The sequence below is a fragment of the Labeo rohita genome, chromosome 13 (assembly GCF_022985175.1).
Source record: "Labeo rohita strain BAU-BD-2019 chromosome 13, IGBB_LRoh.1.0, whole genome shotgun sequence".
NCBI classification, from domain to species: domain Eukaryota; kingdom Metazoa; phylum Chordata; class Actinopteri; order Cypriniformes; family Cyprinidae; genus Labeo; species Labeo rohita.
This window is the reverse complement of record NC_066881.1, coordinates 14521814-14542893: the sequence shown is the minus strand read 5'-3', so window position 1 is coordinate 14542893 and position 21080 is coordinate 14521814. Positions and strand designations below refer to the sequence as shown.

Here is a 21080-nt window from a genome sequence, read left to right as displayed (position 1 = left end):
CAATAAATAAATAAATTCCATTTTTTCAGAAAGATTTTAATGTTTTTTTAAAGAATTCTCTTAGGCTCATCAAGGCTGCATTTACTTGATCAAAAATACTGAAAAAACAATGATACTGCGAAATATTATTACAGTTTTTAAAAAAAATGTTTCTATTTTAAATATATTTTAAAATATAATTTATTCCTGTGATGCAATGCTGAATTTTCATCAGCCATTACTCCGGTCTTAAGTGTCACATGATCCTTCAGAAATCATTCTAATATGCTGATTTATTATTTTTATTATCAATGCTGCAAATAGTTGTGCTGCTTAATATTTTATTTTATTTAATTTTATGTTTTTATTTATTTTTATTTTTATTTTTTGCAACCTGTGATTCTTTTTTCATGGCTCTTTGATGAAATTTTTTTGAAAAGAACAGCATTTATTCAAAATATAATATTTTCTAACAATATAAGTGACTTACTATCACTTTTTATCAATTTAACACATCCTTGGTGAATAAAAGAATTCATTTCTTTCAAAGAAAATAATAAATATTTACTGACCACAAACTTTTAAATGATTGTTTATTTTGTTACAAAAGATTTCTATTTTAAATAAATGCTGTTCTTTTGAACTTTTTATTTATTATGTACACTGCCCTCCAAAAGTTTTGAAACACCCCTGGCAAAGTGTGGTTTTGGACGATATAAGCATAAATCCTTATCATTTTTTGGTGCAAATACATTAAAGTAACTTGACATTATCATTGAAAAGCAACAATAATAATTTTCATTTTGATTACATAATAATAGCAATATATACATGTCAAAGTCAGACATGCCCCTTTGCCAGCTGTGATGCCTAGTTACTGGTTTAAACTTGGCCCATGTCTTGTCACACGCACCGGATCACGTGAGGTCACGAGGTCCCGGAAGTAATCTCCGTGAGTATATAAACAGGAAGTAAAGGTTGGTTGGCACCAGACATTGAGTTCATGCGGGACTCTTTTGAAGGTCGTCTCATCTTACATTGTCTCAACTCACGTGAGTACCGCTCTTCTGAGCTTTTGTGTATTTGTCTGTGTGCGTGTGAGAACGGGGATTTCCTGGTGGAAATCTCAATTCCTTTGTTTGAGCGTTCTCAGATAAACTGCGTGGTTAACCTGCTTGTTCGTGCACATCCGCGTTCGAGCTCTCCGCCACGCTACACAGGGACCCTTCCTCGATCTTTCATTTCCTGTCTTGCCTCCATGACAGAATGTCTGGTCCCGAGATGGTCCCGGCGGATTTGGAACAGCTGGTGGGAGTGATCCGGCAGCAGGCTGTGGAAATTATGAGTCTGCGGCAGGAGCTGGTGCATTTCCGGACGGAGATTACCGCACTGCGCACCGAGACCGCAGATCTTCGGGCGGAGTGCGAGGGCCTCCGTTCGGATCTCACCACCCTGCAGGCGGACCATGATGACCTGGCCGCTGCTCAGGCTCCTCCTGCCGAACCAATCCGCCAACCTCCCCCTGCCAGTCATCCTAAAATTTCGCTCCCGGACAAATGGGATGGGTCCGGGACCAAATGTGATGTTTTCCTCACTAATCTCAGTCTGGTTTTTGAGTTTCAGCCATCACGTTACCCCACTGACCGCAGCAGGATCGCTCTCCTCACATCCCTCCTCACGGGGCAGGCAGCCGAGTGGGCTACGGCGGTTCTGAAGGCCGATGGGGACATCGCACACTCGTATCCGGCATTTACCACCGAACTCAGAACCGTCGACTCACGTCTCTACCACCTCAAGCAAGGGAGTCGCAGCGTCAGCAGATACACTACTGAATTTCGCACCCTTGCCGTACAGACAACCTGGTCAAACCCAGCTCTCCGCACAGCCTATTATGAAGGACTTTCCACCCGTCTCAAAGACGAATTGGCTGTGTGGGAGCTCCCTGACACCCTGGAGGGCATGATCCAGCTGGCCCTCCGGGTGGATCAGCGGATGAATCATTCCACTAAATCTGTTTTCCGTTCCTTCACAGGATCCACCGGTTATCAGAGGACTCCAGAACCATCTGCCTCCCATGCTGTCGCTGCGTCTCCACCACCTCCACCAGTCGCCTCAGAGGCCCACTCGACCGGAGCCGGGGAACCCATGCAAATAGGGCGCACCTCCCTGTCAGCGGCAGAGAGGGCCAGACGCTACCGCGAGGGCCTGTGTGCCTATTGCGCCTCCCCGGACCATCACCGAGCTATCTGCCCTCTTCGGCCGGGAAACGGACAGACCAGGTGAAGAGGGGGAGGTCTTCATCTGGTCCCACCGCTGCAAAAACCTACCCTAAGTCCTTCATTTCCCGGCTGCTGCTACAGGTATCAATCCTCATGGGCCACCAATGGATCGAGACCACCGCATTCGTTGATTCGGGTGCGGCTGGGAACTTCATCGATCAGGCTTACGCTGCCCAGTTGGGGATTGTAACCAAGGCGTTATCCCAACCTTTGAACGTCACCGCCCTCGACGGTCGCCCCCTCAGCTTTAGCCCCATCACTCATCGCACTCAAGAGTTAACTCTGATCATCGGCTCACACTCCGAGAACATCCACCTCTATGTCACCAAGCTTCCTGCACCACCCATCATCCTTGGACATCCCTGGCTCATCACTCACGACCCTCTCATTTCCTGGACCTCCAACCGTATCATTCACTGGGGTGCGACCTGTCAGGAGCTCTGTCTCCGGGCCAAGGTTGGGACGTGCTTGGGGGAGTCCGAGGCCTCCGATGTCGACCTCGAAGCTATCCCCGTCTAGTACCGCGACCTGGCCGAGGTTTTTAGCAAGCGTAGCACCTGTCCTCATCCATCCTGACCCGACCACACACTTCGTTGTTGAGGTGGACGCTTCCGATGTGGGCGTAGGAGCTGTTCTCTCACAACGAGGTCCAGACGAGAAGCTACACCCCTGTAGCTTCTTCTCCAGAAAATTTAATCCCACACAGCAGTGTTACGGGGTAGGGAATCGTGAGCTGTTGGCCATCAAGTGGGCTCTGGAGGAATGGTGTCACTGGTGGCTCAGCTGCCTCCTCATCGCCCCTACGATCTTGCTATCGATCTCGTGCCGGGCGCGGTACCGCCCCGCGGCCACCTGTACTCCTTGTCGGCCCAAGAACAACTGGCGATGGAGGAGTACGTGGCGGAGGGTCTTCGCTCAGGTACCATCAGACCCTCCAGCTCACCCGCGGCCGCGGGGTTCTTCTTCGTCAAAAAGAAGGACGGGGGTCTCCGACCGTGCGTTGACTATCGGGGGCCCAACCAGATCACTGTGAAAAACCGCCATCCACTCCCTCTTACCAACACCGCCCTGGACGCCCTCTCTGGTGCCCACTTCTTCACGAAGTTGGATTTACGGAGCGCTTACAACCTGGTACGCATCAGGGAGGGTGATGAGTGAAAGACGGCATTCATAACCCCCACCGGTCACTACGAGACCCTCGTTATGCCCTTCGGCCTCTGCAATAGTCCAGCTGCTTTCCAACACTTCATCAACGACGTTCTCCGGGACATGCTGGGTAGATGGTGTTACGCCTATCTTGATGACATCTTAATCTATTCGAAGACCCAAGAGGAGCATACCCAGCATGTCCGAGCAGTGCTACAAAGGTTGCTGGCCCACCAGTTGTTCTGTAAGTTGGAGAAATGTGCTTTCCACCAGCACACCACCACATTCCTTGGTTTTGTCATCTCTGCCCAGGGTGTGGCCATGGATCCCCAGAAGCTGGAGGCTGTGCGTGCGTGGCCCCTACCCACGTCGCTTAAACAGTTACAGCGGTTTCTGGGGTTCGCCAATTTCTATAGGCGATTTATCCGGGGCTTCAGTTCCACTGCAGCGCCTCTCACTGCTCTCACTAAACCATCTCGCGGAGACTTTCACCTCACCCCGGAAGCCACCCAGGCATTCAAGACACTCTGCCATCAGTTTACTACTGCACCTGTCCTCATCCATCCTGACCCGACCAAACACTTCGTTGTTGAGGTGGACGCTTCCGATGTGGGCGTAGGAGCTGTTCTCTCACAACGAGGTCCAGACGAGAAGCTACACCCCTGTAGCTTCTTCTCCAGAAAATTTAATCCCACACAGCAGTGTTACGGGGTAGGGGATCGTGAGCTGTTGGCCATCAAGTGGGCTCTGGAGGAATGGCGTCACTGGCTCCAGGGCGGCGGTGACCCATTCACCGTCTGCACCGATCACCAGAACCTCACAGTCATTCGTCAGACGAAGCAGTTGAACCCGAGACAGGCGCGGTGGGCTCTTTTCTTTGAACACTTCAACTTCCACCTATCATACCGCCCCGGATCCAAGAACTCTAAAGCTGATGCTCTCTCCCGACAACACCAACGTGACACCATCACTTCCGAACCCGCACCTGTCTTACCCCCCCAGATCATCATGGCTCCTATCCGGTGGGGGTTAGAAGAGAGAATACGCCAGGCGCACGGCCAAGAACCATCACCACCGGACACGCCCGCTGGACGCCTCTTCGTCCCCAACATCCTTCGACAGGAGGTGCTCCAGTGGGGACATGACTCCACGTTGGCCGGGCACCAGGGAGTCCAGAGAACCATCAATTTCATCGGCCGGGCTTTCTGGTGGAGGACGCTGAGGAAGGACGTACAGGAGTACGTCCAGGCCTGCAACACCTGTGCCCGCTCTAAGAACCCCAACGCGCCCTCCACCGGGAGTTGCAGCCCCTCCCCGTACCCAAACGCCCCTGGACCCACATCTCCCTCGATTTCGTCTCTGGACTCCCCGACTCCCAGGGAAAGAACACCATCCTCACCATCGTGGATCGTTTCTCCAAGGCTGTGCACCTGGTGGCTCTCGCCGGACTCCCCTCTGCTAAAACCACCGCAGAATTAATTCTCGAACATGTAGTCTGCCTGCATGGGTTCCCCAAGGACATCGTCTCGGACAGAGGGCCCCAGTTCACGGCCAAGTTCTGGCAGGCCTTCTGCCGTCTGGTCGGTACCACCTCCAGTCTCTCGTCCGGTTTCCACCCTCAGACTAACGGCCAGACGGAGTGGGCCAACCAACAACTGGAGTGCTTCCTCCGATGTTTTGCCAGTGAACACCAGCACTCCTGAGCCAGCTACCTCGTCTGGGCCGAACTATCAAACAACCTCCACACCTCCACCTCCACCGGCCTAAGCCCATTCGAGGTATGCTACGGGTTTCAACCTCCCATATTCGAACATCAGGAGCCGGAGGTTGAAGTCCCGTCGGCCCAACAGTTGGTCCGCCGGTGTCGGCGGCTCTGGAACCACGCTCGGGCTGCCATTCTTAAGACCAATCGACGCTACATCACGCGGCACCGCCACCGACACCCTCCGGGACGATTGTTCCACGTAGGTGACAGGGTTTACCTTTCCACCCGGAACATTAACCTTCGAACGGACTCCAAAAAACTCACCCCTCGTTACATTGGCCCCTTCAAGATCACCCACCGTCTGAACCCTGTCACCTTCGGCTCCAGCTGCCTGCTTCCCTCCGGATCCATCCCGTATTCTACCAATCACAACTAAAACCTGTTTTTTTTCTCCACTATCTCCCCAGGTCCCTGCTCCCCCCACCCCGGATCATTGACGGTGGTCCTGCTTACACCGTCCGGAGAATCCTTGACTCGCGACCCCGGGGCCGTGGCACCCAGTATCTGGTGGACTGGGAGGGCTACGGTCCGGAGGAGTGGTCTTGGATCCCCGGGCGGTTCATCTTGTATCCAGCCCTCATCCAGGACTACCGTCGTCGGGTATCCTCCTCCCCGGGTCCGTCTGGTGCCGGCCCTGGAGGGGGGGGTACTGTCACACGCACCGGATCACGTGAGGTCACGAAGTCCCGGAAGTAATCTCCGTGAGTATATAAACAGGAAGTAAAGGTTGGTTGGCACCAGACATTGAGTTCATGCGGGACTCTTTTGAAGGTCGTCTCATCTTACATTGTCTCAACTCACGTGAGTACCGCTCTTCGGAGCTTTTGTGTATTTGTCTGTGTGTGTGTGAGAACGCGGATTTCCTGGTGGGAATCTCAACTCCTTTGTTGGAGCATTCTCAGATAAACTGCGTGGTTAACCTGCTTGTTCGTGCACATCCGCGTTCGAGCTCTCCGCCACGCTACACAGGGACCCTTCCTCGATCTTTCATTTCCTGTCTTGCCTCCGTGACATGTCTTTAAAAGATTTTTGGGTCAGCACACCTTAATAGCTTCAACAATTGATTGCCAATTAAGTTTAGAATACAATGAATTTAGGCCCAGATTATGCAGAGCTGTAATAGCAGCTAATGGTGGATATTTTGATGAATTGAAAAGTTTTTTGATGTATAAACTGTTTATGTAATAAAATATGTTTTCGTAGTTTGTGTTGTCCCTTATCAGTGCAAAATGATCACAAATTAAAAAGGATTTATGCCAATATTGTCAAAAAACACACTTTTCTAAGGCGTTTCCAAACTTTTGGAGGGCAGTGTATATATATTAGAATGATTTAGAATGATGCTAAAAATTCAGCTTTGCATCACAAGAATAAATTACATTTTAAAATATATTAACAAAGAAAACAGTTATTTTGCATTGAAATAATATTTCACATTATTACAGTTTTTTCTGGATTTTTATATATATATAAAGTTATATTTATGGGGTTTTTGCCTTTATTTGATAAGACAGTTGAGAACAGACAGGAATAGAAGAGAGGGGGGTGGGATCGGCAAAGGACCTCGAGACGGGATTCGAACTCGGGTCGTCGGCAGCACAGTTGCGCTATGTGTAACCACTGGGCTATTGGTGCCGACTTTTCTGGATTTTTGATCAAATAAATATCAAAATGCAGTGTATTTTCAATTTTAAGTTGACAGTTGGAACCTTATTAAAAAGTTACCAAAAGGCTATAAATGTATTGTTTATTGTCAGTTCATGTTAACTTTGTTAATGTATACAAACTTATTGTTAAATGCTAAATAATTTTATATGCTTGTGTGTTGTATTGTTTGTACATTTTACTACATTACCCATAAATAACAGAGTCAATGTTTTTTTTTTTTTAGTTTTTTTAATTGGTCATGGCTCTATAGTGCCACAAAATCCAACATCCAGCATTTAATTGAACAAATTAAGGGAAATCTGATATATATATATATATATATATATATATATATATATATATTATATATTATATATATAATATATAATATATATATATATCTTATATATTATATATATAATATATATATTATATATTTTTATTCATCAGTAGTCATGGTACTAGAGAATCATGGGTTGATGGCTGGCTGATTACATGTTAAACCACAAATGTCACATTACTCACCCCCTGAGTAGCATGACGGGCATGGGCAAAGTTTTAATAGAACCATAAAAAATAAACATAAAAAGTAAATAAATAAATAAAATAATAATAATAACCCAAAATTTTACTTTTAATTATTTTTGCTTTAAATAAAAAAAATTAAATCTGCATGAAAATAAATAGATATGCACCAAATTCACTACACTGATATTATGTATTAGTATTCTCTCATTTTAAATTTGCATGAACATAATCTGATATTCTGCAACAAACACAACACAGAGATATCATGCAACAATTCTCTCTAGATAATAAAGTAATTGAGTCTACATCTGAGATGACACACACAGGAAGCACAGGGCATGACGAACCCCTCAAAATAATTTCCTACATGTCAGCATGCCTGACATTCTCAACCGCAAATAACCGCAAATAAAACCCACATGCAACAGTGTACTTTGTCTTCTTACACAAACACACACAAAGTCTTCCCAACACACCCTTATGCTTGGGGATCATTGTTTACACTCACATTTTTATTTGAATTTACTGGGAAGCCATTAAACGCTGGCCACCTCCCAAATTGTACGACTGCCATGGAGGATGAGGGGCTGCGTCCCTATAGACAACAGATCTGGCCTCTCAGCCCTGCTCATCTGGGCCTGCTGTGAGGAATCGGACACAGCTTGTTGACAATAGTGCTCATGTGCACTGATGCTTCTCTGCAGTCAGCCAAGAGCAGACCCAGAGTTCAACTCAAATAATCAAAGCATGCTGTGGCGTCCAGAGCACCACACCCTGAACACAGCCTTCAGAATCATGCCTGCGAAGTGATATCATAGAGCCGAGGACAATCCCACAGGGATCCTGACTGACTGACTGACGTGTGTCAGACTGCGGTCATTTCCAACACTTGTAAGAGGAGAGAAGGAAGAGGAGAACAAATACTGGCTGCATACAGATACAGTTGGAGTATGGAGCAGAAAAACAGTGAAAAAGTGAGCAAAGACAAAACACAAGGCCAAAGGGTGGAGACAGCAAAGATGATGGGTGAACAGGGATTAAAAATTATACATAATACATATTCTAAAAGCATATAAAGTTCTCAAGAACAACATTTATTTGAAACAGAAATCTTTTGTAACATTTAAATGTCTTTACTGTCACTTTTGATCAGTTGAGTGCATCTGAATGCATTACATAGATAGATAGACAGATAAATAGGTAATTATATCAACATTTTTAATACCATAGAAATTTCATAATTCTTGTCACCAGTGTCAATATCACAGAAAAAAGAATATATATATATATATATATATACTACCAGTTAAAAGTTTTTTAAAACTTTTTTAGTAAGATTTTTAATCTTTTGTTAAAGAAGTCTTTTCTGCTCACCAAGCTTGCATTTATTTGATCCAAAGTACAGCAAAAATATTTTTACTCTTTAAAATAACTGTTTTCTATTTGAATATATTTTAAAATGTAATTTATTCCTGTGATTTCAAAGCTGAATTTTAGCATCATTACTCCAGTCACACGATCCTTCAAAAATCATTCTAATAAAAAAAATAAAAGGGCAAATCCAGCATTATGGATGTGACATATAAATGCTTAGAGAATGTATGTGTTACCAGTATACTGAACCATCTGTTTATATTTTAATAAACCCTTGTTAAAAAAGGGAAATACTCATGTGTTATGGATGTGACAAAAAAGGACACCATTTTTGAGAGACTACATACGTTGTAGGATTTCTGCTAATTAAAATGCACAAACCAGATGCAATAAAACCCAACAAATAGAGAAGTCATGGCTCTTCACAGAACATATAATTGTTACTTAATTTTAATTTTGATGTCTCTATTTATGAGGAATATATACTGTTACGGATGTGACAAGCCTGAAAATAGCATTTACCAGACTATGGAAAATCATGCACTAAAAACAAAAAAAAAATGCTTTAAAAACTTTAAGAGAGACCTCACATGGATGTTTGAACCACCAAATGTTGACATCTGTGCTATCAGTATAGTAAAAACCTTTGCTAAAAACTTTATTTTTTCATGGTAAGGTTGACCTTTGCATGAAATTACCCAAAAGAATAAAAAAATTCTGATTTGCTGGTGAAAAAAACACATTTATTATTATTATTATTATTATTACTTATTATTATTAACATTAACATTAAAAATCTTACTGTTCAAAAACTTTTGACTGGTAGTGTATATTTCTTTTCTAATTAAAGTTACAAAAGTGATTTAGTCAAGAACAGTGAGAGATTTTCTTTCTTTTGTTTTTTGATTAACATGAATGACCAGCAGGAATATCAGACTGCTGTCACTTTAAGAGCTGCCCAGATCCAATATACTGTTACACGTGTTTTCTTTCTCAGCAGTTTGCTTTCACTTAAGACCTAAATTACTGTGTTAACAAAAGCATGTGCAAAGACGGGCATTTTGACACACAAGTGAGTGTATTTAGCTGTTCAAGGCCTATAAAGCAACAAAAATAACTCCCGCGCTCATGCACCGTCTTCACATGCGTGTGTCTCTCTGACAGTGCTCACTGTTATGGAGCGAACAAAACCTGAAGTGGGCAGATTCAAGTGCAAAGATTTATTCATAGACTTGGACAAATACAGGCAGGGTCGAACACCAGCAAACAGATACAGTACAGGCAAGACACAAGAGTAATCCAGGGACAGACAAGGGTCAATCGTGATCCAGGGGGAAAGGCAAATGGGTAATCCAAACTGACAGTCAATAGTCCAAACGAGGGGCGAACAGAGTCCGAAACGGCTAGACAAAGGGTAATCCAAGACAGGCAATAAATCCAGGGCAGGCAGAAATCAGACAAGACAAGATAACAGGTAAGGATCAAGACTCAGAAACAAGGCATAACTAGAGTCAGGAAACTGGGAAAACTCGGAGTGGCTCCGTAATGAAGCTATCACTAGGGGAGTGATAAACGCTATACAATACTCGACCCTAAATGATAGTGGGACTTCGTATTTATACTGTGTGTGATTGGCTGCAAGACGAGTGTTTGAGATTAAAAAGTATTTAAATTGTATTTTTTTAAATGAAAATCACTGATCGTTTCGCTAGATAAGACCCTTCTTCCTCAGCTGGGATCTTTTGAAGCTGCATTTAAACTGCATTTTGGAAGTTCAAAATCGGGGCACCATAGCAGTCCATTATATGGAGAAAAATCCTGAAATGTTTAACTCAAAAAACATAATTTCTTTACGGCTGAAGAAAAAAAGACATGAACATCTTGGATGACAAGGGGGAGAGTACATTATCTGTAAATTTTTGTTCTGGAAGTGGACTTAATAATCTGTAGGAAAAATACACACACTTAGAAATTTGATTAATCGTACAGCGCTACTGCGAATAGTATATGTACTATTCTTGGTGAATAGTACAGACACTATACTATTCCATATAGTCCCCATGCATCTGGGTGAATGACAGAAATTGATAAGTTTAAAAAAGGGAGCCCTATAAAAACTGAGAAAAAGTGCAAGATCCACAGTAAAAAAAATCAAGAAAGACCAAGTGAAAAACTGGATAAGGGAGGATAATTACATGCAGAGTTCACATGCAGGTTTTGTGCTGAACTTCATGTGAACCATCTCTCTCAACCCTTTTAAAATGTCACCCCCGTAGTGAAGGAGAAAGAGCGAGACTGAGGAGAGAAGATGAGAGCGATAGAGAGAGGATAGGGAGGATGGGAGGAATGAAGCAGAGGATGTGTTCCAGCATAGACGATCAAAACAAGCCCAGCAGGAGCAATGGAAGACACACCGGAGACTCAGTAAAGCAAACACAGTACAGGTCAGAGGCCTTCACAAGTGACCTCACCCTGCACTTAATGCCTCTTAATCCTTCAACCCATTATGGACAGATATTATTTAACCATGAGAATGAGATATAAGTACCTTTCTGCCAGTAATGTAGCATATTACTCTAATGCGATGTGATGCAACAAAGGTAGCTGTGTGGTTTTCTAACTAGATAGGAAATGTTCTCAGTTTACAAAAAGGCACCAGTCTCTGTTTGTCTGGTTACAGGTGCACTGCTGAAAATGTTTGGGGTTTTTTAAAAAAAAATTAACGGAAAAGCTTAAAATTACTTTCAATGGTAATCAGCAACAAGCCACAGATGCTGAAGATAAAGCCTGAGTTGTATTGAACACAGAACATTCATTTTATTGACTAAAATCAACCCTTGTTTAAATCAGCACTGACATTAATCATTACTGTCTGGTTCAATTAACCGGTAAAAATTTAGCAATTCCTTGTCGAATTGAGGTGTTGACCTGTTAAAATGATTATTGATTGCTGGACTGTTGAAACGGGTTCAGAAACAGAGATCCTGCATCATAAGTCACATAAACTTTACAGACTCTTACACACAAAGAAAATTCTGGAAGCAAAATGAATTATCTTACACACACATTAAACCATAAAAACATGTTTGAGAAGTTACTTTTATATAATGTGGTTGCAAACAAACCAAAAAACAGAGTGAAAAACAGAGAAGAGGTTACAGACAGAGACCACGGGCACCTGCTAAAAAAATAGAAACTGTCTATGTGACACAGTGAGACTAAGGAAACAATATCAAAGAATCGGCAGTGACTGACATATCGAGGTACGAAGACAGCAAAAAGACACTCAGTCAGTCTGCAATCTGTATGGGATAAAGTTTGAGGTGGAGCTGGAGAATGTCCTTTTTTTAGGCTTTTTTCCATTTCAGATGGATTAGTTTATCCTATAATGGACAGATGGTCATATAAACAACACACACTCAGAGAGATCAGCAGAAGGACGCTGTTACTAAAGGACAGTTTCACATGAAAGATCTGTATGTGACATTAAAGTGCCCTCAAAAACACATCTGAGGTTACTTAACAGGGCTGTGACTTACAATGAAGACTTGTGGAAAGAGACACGACATAACAAACGATGACTTTTCATCTATGCTTGAAAAAAAGCAATTGCGCTTGACCAGAAATGACGATAACTGAAACCGAGAGTGCCACTACAACAACATGCTTTTAACAAGCAAAGAAAACATGAAGGATAATCATCAAGGGGTCATGCGAAATCAAATTTGCCTTGATCTTTTGACATGTAACAGGTCTTTGTACCATTAAAACATCCTGCAAGTTTCATATCTTAAAACGTCCTCCTCAATATAAACAAAGCATTTATTTAATCAAGCTCCAAAAATGGCTCGTTTGAATCTGAGATGCCAGGCGATGTCACCCAGCGCAATCATTTGCAGAAACACTTCACACGGCTGACACTTGATTGATTATGCTGAATGTGAGTGTCACATCAAAAGCAAACAGTAAATATAGCTGCAAGCTTTTACCAGGGTTCAAGCGCTTAAGGCATTTTAGCATGTAAGGAAAAAGACATTACTTATTATTAAAGGGGTCATTGGATGCCCATTTTCAACAAGTTGATATGATTCTTTAGGGTCTTAATGAAAAGTCTATAATATACTTTGGTTAAAAATTCTCAATGGTTGTGTAAAACAACACCCTTTTTACCTTGTCAAAATAAGCTCTGCAAAAATCATCTGTTCCTTTAAATGCAAATTAGGTTTAAATGCAAAAAAATCTTCTTAAGATTGTTTACTTAAGCCGCATTTAGCGCATTTAGCCGTGAAACTTGCTAACTAGAACGTTATTAGGAAAGGTGATTGCAGAGATTCATAAAAAAAAAACACTTATACTCACTTCTGCTGTAGGTGAAGCTGGATCACGAATGATTTGCGTGAACATAGACGCATTTATGTAGATCGGGAGGCGCATTTCCTTCACAAACAAATGAAATCCACTGCATCTTCAGCGGGTCAGATGACGGGAGTCAATGACGACCATTATGTTCATTATTACATCCAGCAACACAACACCTCAATCGCTCAATTTGAGATATTCTTGTCTAACTTACATCCCTGCTCCGGCAACGAAACAATGGAGGTCGGACTGTTACAGCTGATTTAGGGCGGGTCTGGGGTAAGACACTCATGTCAATTTGAAAAAGGGTACATTATTTTTACAGATTAATTAACAACCACTGCATGGATTTTTGTCATAATAGGGTAGATGTGTAGATGTGTACATACACTGCCAACACGCATTAATGTTCAAACAACATGTAGATGTGAAGTTTGCATCCAATGACCCCCTTTAAGTCAGGGTGTACCCACCTAAATCAATTAGTAAAAAAGCATTTTCAGCAAATCCAGGTAATTTACCATATGAAATATGATGTGTTTTAATGTTTATGACTGTTATAGCACCAGCTGTTGTCCGGTTCAAGTTTTTCTTTAGGCTTTATAGGATTTTGGATAAATTTGGGTAGGGCCCTTTTTTAAACAACCCTGTTATAGCTCCCCAAAGGGTAAATTTAAAAAAAAATTGATAATTATTGGCCTGGAGAGCCCAGAGAATTTTTTTTTGTTTGTTTTTTTAATTTAGCAAAAAACCTAGGACTAGTGCACGAAAGTAGGTCTTTTACATCCTCCTAGTCATTTAACAAATGATTCTATTGGCAGCGGTAGAGCCAAAGTTGTCCGGAATAAGGAGTTCTATCATTTGAGAATAATGAGTTCTATCTTACTCCTGGCCCCAACTGAAATCTGGCTGGCCACCCCAGGTGCCCCCCCGTATCTAGCTATAGGCTTGTTTTTAGTACATTTCTAACGGCATCTGGCTGTGGCGAATCCTGGCATGTGTAATATAAAGGCAGCTGCCTAGACCAGCTTTCTTCTCATCTTTATACTTAATTTAATAAGCAGTTTCTATAGCGTTATCTTAATGACAAATGTGGAGTAATGCGCAGTAATGCAACGCGATAGCGCATCCATGGAATGCACGAACACGAATCTCTTCCTTCCTTCCTCACACTAAACTGAACACGTGCTTTTAAATATACATTGTTCTTTTATGAATTGGCTCTGCTCTCAATCAGGTATTCTGTGTACATGCTCAAATGTTGTCCTCGCAGAGGACAGAAGAGTTTTGTTGTATTTTTTTCTAATTCAGATGAAGTGTACAGGCTTTTCTCACTAAATGGAAGTAAGCTTATTGTAGTCAACCTTCTCTATTTATTTATTTTATTACTTAATACTTATCTGAGTTAAATGCTTACTGTAAATATGCATTGATTAAATTATTTTATTTATTTGTATTTTGTTGTCTTTGTATGTAGTTATACAATAAAAAAAGTATTGACCAGACTGGTTCCAGAAATTAGTCACTGAGGGTGCTTCTGATATTATTGAAGACAAACAAAAGTTCTACATTTTTAAATTGAAATATAAAGCTAGCAAAGAGCTCTCCCATTAAAATCACTAACAAACTGTCACTCTTGGTTCATTGCGATCTCACAAAGTTCTGTTATGATCAGTGAATCTCTCTACACTGCGTGATCAATCTACTATTTACATCGTGTATACACTCTGTATGTTATAATGAAAGGATATAACTCTGCACAGAACAAAACTGGTGTGGGTCACAGCTAGTATGAGACAAAACCAGCATGTACATTCATGAGGATGATGAAAGTGTTTTCACTTGAGTAAAGCCTTGAAGTCCCTTCAAGTGTTCTTCGTCATTAAATATGTACAATTTCTCATGTGGTAACATAGAATTTATTAGATTTTATTCAACCCAAAAATATTAACTTAATCAACCTATACATTGGGTTACAGTCATAAAATTAAATTTAAAGGCTAAAACAGGTAGAAATAACTTACTAGGAACCCCATCATCCTCTGCTCCCCCGCTCATTTTGTGGCAACCCCATTGAAAACGCTCTAGATACGCCTCTGTGTACAATTGACGTTCACTCCCCCCCCAGTGGCCGATTTCTTTAAAAATTCTCTCAGACCACTGGGGTCGTGAGTCGATTGGAGTTGTTCCAATCGGCCTCCGTTAACCTTGTCTAACAGTTGCCCAAATTTTGTCAGGCAAATGTCGGTCACGTTTTTTGAGATATGCAAATGTCCTTGTAGGCCTTCGTGGAACTTTGGACCAAGACAGTGCACACCAATTTTCATGCTGATGGGACAAATGGTTGAGCAGTTATAGCCATTTTAATGTTTTTAATGTATAGTGCCACCAAGTTGCTGAGCTCCGCAGTTTTTTTTCCTTGTGACCTCACATAGAGTTCTAACTGTTCTGTGATTGGCGGAGATATCTCATTCTGTTTTTTAGTCAGCATTTTACTAAAAGTGGCCCTGCCCCTTTCAAATGTTTTGGCATTCCTTTTGCGACAGTGAGTCAAAAGTTAATCTTTTTTGATAATTATTAATATTCTCTCTCCAGAGAATCTTTCTGCACTGGTTTGGTTTGGAAAATTTTGCCAGGCCCACGATTAAGTCTCAAGTCTGTACAACTTACGGTTTGGTCTGCATGTTCAGTTTTATATAGAGATCGCTGATTCGTGACCATTCTAACAATTACAGTAGGGTTTCAGCGCTATGCGCTTGAACCCCTAATTACTATTACTGCTGCTATATTTTCTACATTGGAAGAAGAATACAGATGCGGGTTCGCTTTCCGTCAGTTGTACCAAAAATGAAAGAATGTTCGATTTGAGGCTTTTGGTTTAAACAGCTCGTTCACGTCTCTGCATCAGAAGGATCCCAACGTAAGGAACAAGTGGATAGTTTATTTTTAATGGCATCCTGAATCATGTCAGAGGATTGTTTGGAGCATTTTGTTTTGTATAACTGTCTGTCTTGTATAATTGCATATTGTTCTTTTTATTATGTCTTTTATCGTGTCTGGTCCTGTCACTGTCATTCTATTGCACTGTGGAGCTTCTGTCACTACAACAAATTCCTAGTATGTGTAAACATACATGACAATTCTGATTCTGTAAACTGGAGAGTTAAATTGGAGAGTTCACAAAGAAACTTTTGTTAGAAAATGAAGCGGTATTAGATCTGACTGCAGCTGCATCACAAACGGTAAGTAAATTGTTTCATAATGCTTCGTCTGTAAATGACAGATTTTTTTGATCACGTTGTCAAAACACACATATGCAATAGCAAGGGGCGTTGATACTGTTTCCTATGCAATGATGTTAGCCAATCACAACAGTGGCTGATTACTGACAAGCCTTAAAAGCCACGCCCCTTAAAACACGTTTTAAACAGAGGTTCAGAATGAGGCTTGAAAATAGTAATTTTTCCACATATTCAATTGTTTTGTTTTGTGCAAAAGCTTGTTAACATTTTAAGTAAACCTCAAGGAACCTATTAAAATAATTTAAAAAAATCATGTCATGACCCCTTTAACGAGGTCATCGGATGCCCATTTTCCACAAGTTGATATGATTCTTTAGGGTCTTAATGAAAAGTCTCTTTTCAAATATACTTTGATTAAAAATTCTCAATTGTTTTGTAAAACAACACCCTTTTTACCTTGCCAAAATCAGCTCTGCAAAAATCTTCTCATTCTAAGGAGTTGTTCTCTTAAATGCAAATGAGCTCTGCTCACCCCGCCCCTCTCTCCTCTCTGTGGAAAGACAGTCTTGTTTACATTAGCCACATTTAGCCGCGTTTAGCCGTGAAACTTCCTAACTACCACATTATAAGAAAAGGCGATCGCAAAGATTCATAAAAAAATGCTTATACTCACTTCTGCTGTAAGTGAAGCTGGATCATGAATGATTCGCCCGAACATAGACGGATATGTGTAGATCGGGAGGCGCATTCCATTCACAAACAAATGTAATCCACTGCATCTTCAGCGGCTCAGATGTCGGGAGTAAATGACGACCACTATGTTCATTATTACATCCAGCAACACAACACCTCAATCGCTCAATCAGAGATATTCTTGTCTAACTTACATCACTGCTCTGGCATCAAAACATGGAAAGTTACTGGACTGTGACAGTTGGTCTACGGTAAGAGCTCATGTCAATCAACTATTGTGGGAGCGGCCTCTGTCGGTGTGACGGCACACCGACAGGCATCTGAGAACGGCTCGATTTGAAATAGGGGATATTATTTTTACAGATATGGATTTTTATCATTATAGGGTAGATTTGTACAAACACCGCCAACACACATTAACGTTCAAACAACATGAAAAAGTGAACTTAGCATCCAATGACCACTTTAAGCATTTAGGTTATTGTTCTGCTCACAATTCTACCATCCACTATGACTCAATATTAAGGTCCAAGAACACACATATTCTTCATCCACATATTCTTTTCTTTTAAAATAAGGCTTAAAGTAAGACATTACATGATGTCCCCTGGCTCTGCCCACAGAAAAGTCCATCAACAAGAGAACCTTTCAGAAATATCTGTATGAAGCTATTTTTGACTCCCTCAGGACAACCAAGTATGTTCCAAGATGGGAGTAAATAAATTATAACTGAAGAACAGCTCGTTCATTTTTCCCTCCTAAAGCAAAGTCAAACCACCACAGAAAGACATACATAACATCTTTCTAAATCCAATGATGTCAAGCATGAAGCCATGTAATCTCCATGCAGAAACCATAAGAAGTAAATTCAAAGTAAAATCAGTATTTTTTACATAGCACTTTTAATAAACCACAATAAGGTAGACAACTTAATACTGTGCTTCTTACTCAGTGACATCATCTGTCAACATCTATTTAACGTAAAAATCTGGCATCTGTTTGTTAGGGCCTATGCACAATGATGTGCACTAGCAAGGTGAAGTAGTTAAATTTTGGTATTTTTCTCTCAGAAAAACTTGAAAAACTTGGAACATTGCACACAAATCCTTTTTATAAAGCTGGAAAGCATCCCGGCTCATTGTAACTACATAAAAAAAGGATACAATTCATTTTTAATACAATGCTTCAGAATTTCTTTCTTTTTCTTTTTTTTTTTTGTTCAATGGTGAAAAGAAATTCATATGGGTTTGGAACGATGTGAGTATGTAAATGACAAAAATTTCTTTTTTTGGTGAACTGTTCCTCAAATCTCTAACTGACAAGCACTTCCCTGAGAGATTACATGGCATTTTGAAATGAAACAGACATCTGTGGAGATTGTCAAAGATAAGGGAAATACAAGGTCAGATTCTTCAGTTAAGCTCTTTTATAAGCTCCTCACCTTCCCAGAAGGCACTCTGAGTGACACTGCCCATAATGTTCCAGGGACTATTTTTAGATATCCAGCATTAGACTAACCAAATTTTGATGAAAATGCTGCCGAAAACTATGCAGAGGAAATATAAACTACATCTGGACATATTTTCACACCTCCTCTGCGGCCAGAAGTACCACTTTACGATTGCAAAAGATAACATGTCACTTACACAAGATTGAATATAATCAGCGTGGCTGATTCTTCAAAGAGAGCACAAGGCCAGTTCAAACACTCTAAACACACCACACCATTATCTCTTACATGGAGCACAATGTCTTTGAACTCAAAAAGGAAACCATTTTCAAGCACCAGTGTACAGTAATTATACCTCTGGATTCAACTACTTAACCACTAAATGTGCATTTATGTATTCTAAACCTTTATTTTAAGCCGCTGAGAATATAATACTCAGAGGTGCTCATTCACAGTTCAGGAGATTTCGTTGAATTCCCAGTTTTAAGTATAAACTTTGTTTCAGATCTTTCTCCTAAAATTCAGTGGGAGAAATAAAGTAAATACAACTGAGACAAACCGTGGACAAACGGTAAGAGTATAGCGCCATAAAATGAATGTGAGGAAAATTGGCCAGACAATCCTGTGCTGAAACAGTTTGATAAGAAAAAGTTATTTATTTCCAATTTTGAGTGGCTAAGCAAATCTGAGCAGTTTATGGCATTATTGAGATCTCTTCTGCAAACTGGAGATATGAGATTACTCTGGTCGGTTTGGTCTGGTCGGCTCTCCCTATGTTCTCATTGTTGTCTCAGAGAAACAAAAATTTTAAAGATATTAAAGAGATCTTTTTAGTGATTTATGTATAAGCCAGTGAGTTTTCCCACATGTATTTCTGCATGAACAACAGAAGGAAGTTAGACCTGATGAGAATCCAATGACATGTTCATCATGAAAGTAATGCAACAATCTTAACATCCATACAAAAGGTTATGTTGTGTTTGATGATTTGCTAGATACAAACGTGACGTTTTAGTTATGACATGCTGAAGTGATCTGTATATTGTTTTGGGCCATTCTACAGAACTGGTTCAAAGTCAGAACTGGAAATGTCTTGGCAAAAATGACTTTTTCCACAAATTTTGTATGTATGCAAATTGTATAATATCCAAGGTACACATTTCTAGTAAATGTGCTGTAAATTCTCACATTGTATTTTCAGAAAGTTTTTGTTTGTCCTCTCCCCAAATTTGTCATTACGAAACACAGTAATATATAATTTAATAAGAAGGGTTACACTGACCCATTAAGATTCTGCTTACATCTTCCTTGTAAATATATACTTTCTATTTTATTAAAAAGTTTTCAGAGGTAAATCAATAACAATCACAATTTAGTGTGATTTATTATCCAATTTTTCTTTGTGAAAGGCAAAAAGTTGATCATACTGATTTCAAACTTAAGGATTCATTAATATAATAAGTTTAAATATACATTGAACCAAACACTATCATAGCATCTTAGTTGATAATTGAGTATACTTTATTTTTGACAAAACATTCCATGTTTCGGTCATGACAGCACATTTTCGGTATTGACGGTAATGTTTTGGTAGCGCCCGCATCACATTACAGAATTTTAACCCACATACTAAAACACTACTAAACTACTAAATGAACTAAAATGCATTACTGTAATATTTTTTTTTTTTATTTCCCCCAAATAAAGGATTATGCGTTCTGTTTTGTCACTACCGAAACAATGATGACATGTTTTGGTTATGACTGTTACAGTATTGACAATTTTATGGGATAACACCCCAAAAAAACTAAAGATGTCACTACCGAAACTCCGAAACCAAATGTTTCATTTGTGACTGTTACGGCAGTGACAATTTTAGATACTTTTGATCCTACCTTAAAGATGTTAATCAGCACATGGTTAGCTAGCACACTTCAGAACAGCTGAACACATATAAAAACTAAATGTTATGGAATAACTACCAAAAAATGTGTTTAATTATTTTAAAAATGGTGTTCGGTAGTGATGTTCTTTTAAGTTACACAGATTTTTTTTTTCATACTTTTGAACACATTTACCTCAAAATGATGGGGCCTATCTACTCACTATGTAGCTATGAGAGAGATAGCTACATGGTGAGTAAAATATTTCCTGAGTGTAGTTAAGTTTCAATTTCAGTCAATGGACTAAAACATACACTGTTTCGGTAGTGACATGAAAATGCGGGATAATAAATATATATAACTTCACTTTAAAAAAAATCAAAAAGATGTTTTTAAAAACAACAATACAAAAAACAAAAATTATTTCAATATCATTTTCATAAGTTGAAATTTAGAGGTTAAGGTTCGAGACAGCCACCTCCCATTTGCAAGTTCCCACTAAATGATTATTTTATATGTATTAGCTTACTGATATTTTAAATATTATTGTGAGTTTCAAAAGATAAACTTTCAATAAAAGGATCTTAGTGAACATCTAAGATTTGAATATATAAATTCTGTTCTCTTGGCAGTTTGGACCAATTTTGTAAAATGGTTCAGTATATGGCTATTATGGCTATTATGTGTGACAAATTAAAATTAATTATAAATTAATTCTCAAAGTACATATGTACC

General features: G+C 40.4%; 1 protein-coding gene across 2 annotated transcripts in view; it reads right to left on the bottom strand.

Annotated features, from left to right (window-relative positions):
• The window catches only part of atrnl1a (attractin-like 1a), a 318119-nt gene that overhangs the window by 296054 nt on the left and 985 nt on the right, over window positions 1-21080 (bottom strand). The gene's annotated exons all lie outside the window — the stretch shown is intronic.